Below are 2438 nucleotides of genomic sequence, written 5' to 3' on the forward strand. Positions count from 1 at the left end.
CAAAACCAATTCTATTATTTAGGGACAAGGTCACAGAAAACTTAGTTTCCCTTGTTGAAAAATGCCAGGTCTGAATTTTTAAGAAATATTTCTTTATTCAATTATTTATTTATTTATGTGAAAGGCAACAGGGAGAGGGAGAAAGAGAGACAGACAGACAGATCTTTCACCCTCTGGTTCTCTCCCCAATTGGCCAAAACAGCTAAGTCTGGGCCCGACTGAAGCCAGGAGCCAGCAACTACATCCTGGTCTCTCCCATAGGTGGCGTGGGGCCTAAACACTTGGATCATCTTAAATCCTGGCAGCTTTATAATAACAGAGATACTTAGATAGACTCACTCACTCCCTGCCTCTTGCCAGGTGATGCCCTGTGCTACCCTGGGACTCTGCCTGCAAGGACACCATCACCAGAGGCAGAAGCAATGGGAATAATCTTTGTGAACTTCCGGAACCATGAGCCAAAACAAACCTCTCTCCTTTATAAAGTTGGGCTGCCCTAGATCTTTCATTATAGTAACCGGAAGCTAACCAGCCCAATGTTTCATCAAATCCAAGTCCCTTTATTCTTTCACTAAAGGCACACTTTATACCTTTAAGGCATACTTGAAGCACTTACTAAAAGCATGAAAGATATAAAAATATAGTAGACTTTTAACTGGAATAGAGTTACAACTTAAAGAGGCAAAATTGAAGCCATTTCCACTGAAGGGATACTTGATCATTCAAAAAAGGCATCTGAGAGACAAGGCTCATTCTCCAAATGCTAGCAAGGGCTGGAGCTGGACTGGGGCTAGAGCCAGAAGCTGGACATGCAATGCAGGTCTCCCACATGGGAGATAAGAACTCAGTCACTTGAACCGTCACCACTGACTGCCAGGGTCTGCATTGGCAGGAGTCTGAACTCAGGAGTTGGATCTGGGAACCAAGCCTAGTCATTCAGTATGGGACATGGGCATCTAACTACTAACCTCACATTTTAATCCAATCTAATGATCCTTACCCTTTAATTGAGCTGTTTAAGTCACTCACATTTAGCGTAATAATATCAATCTACCATACTGCTAGTGGTTTTCTATTTGTCCCATCCTTTTTGTTGTTGTTCTCTTTATCTGCTTTCTTTTGTATGAGGTGTATTGTATTATTCCATTTCATCTCTACTGTTATCTTATAAATTACACATCTTTTAAAAAGTATTTTAGCTGCAGGAGTTGTAGTCAGTGGCTTGATTCACTGCTTGGAACGTGCACATCCCACAGTGGAGGGCCTGGTTCAAGTCCTGGGTATTCCACACTTCCAATCCACTTTCCTGCTAATGCACCTGGGAGGCAGTAGATAGTTGATTGATAATCCCAGATGCCATGCCTTTTTATCTGTCACACCATTAAAAATCAGGGCCAGGTGTTTGGCCTATCAGTTAAGATACCGCTTGGAATCCTCACATCCTATATTGGAGTGCCTAGCTTTGGTGCCAGCTCTGCTCCCAACTGCAGCTTCCTGCAAGTACGCATCCAGATGGTGGCTCAGCAGTTGGGTTCCTGCCAGGCATGGGGGAGCCCTGGTTGGAGCTCCTGGCTCCTGGCTTTGGCCAGACCCAGCCCTGCTTGTCGTGGGCATCTGGGAGTTAACAAGAAGGTGGGATAATCTCTCCTTTTCTCTCTGCCTTTCACACAAATTTATTAAAATTAACATGTTAAAAAGGAATCAACTTCTCATAAAGCACTTGAATGGCCACTGAAGGCACAGCCTGAGTACCAGCTCAGACAATATATGATAATTGTAGGATGCCATCCTCCCGGACACAGGACATACATTAAATCAGGGTCCATGCAGTCAGCTCAGGAAATAAGGATGAGAGCAGGAGTGGCCCCATTTACCATCACTTGCCATGACCCTCTGGGGATTTTCTGTTCCCATTCTGTAATACAGGACTCTGGAGGGTTAAAGATCCCAAGAAGGCTGCTTGCTTGCCAGAGGATGTAGCAAGGGTTCCATGGAACTATAAGTTACTGCTGCCACCAGTACACTTTGAATTCCTTATGAACAGGGAGCCCCAGGCGAGAAGAATCACCATCTTGCCAGGGGTGACTGATCTGCTCAGCAGGAGGAGCTGGGCTGACCACACAGTGGGAGCCTGGGAGTGTATGTGTGGAGCTCTTGAGTGCGTTTCATGCTCCTGTGCCAGTTTTAATTACGAGTAGGCATTGCAGCATTCCTGGCCCAAGGAAGCTATGATTTCAAAGAGCTCTGACTCCTCAGGAATGAATGTTTTGATTGCCCCTTCAGGAAAGTCTCCAAGACTGACCAAGTCCGTGACTGAGGGGGAGGGTTTGGGTTGGATAGAGGAGGTGGAGAGAACGGAAACCCCTTGCAGCTTTGAGACCAAATGCCATAATGGGAGCCGCACTTCGTCCCATTAGTCTGCTCTTCTAAGGCAGCTT

The sequence above is a fragment of the Oryctolagus cuniculus genome, chromosome 3, assembly GCF_051225735.1.
Source record: "Oryctolagus cuniculus isolate XC-2025 breed Fujian yellow rabbit chromosome 3, ASM5122573v1, whole genome shotgun sequence".
Taxonomy (NCBI): Eukaryota; Metazoa; Chordata; class Mammalia; order Lagomorpha; family Leporidae; genus Oryctolagus; species Oryctolagus cuniculus.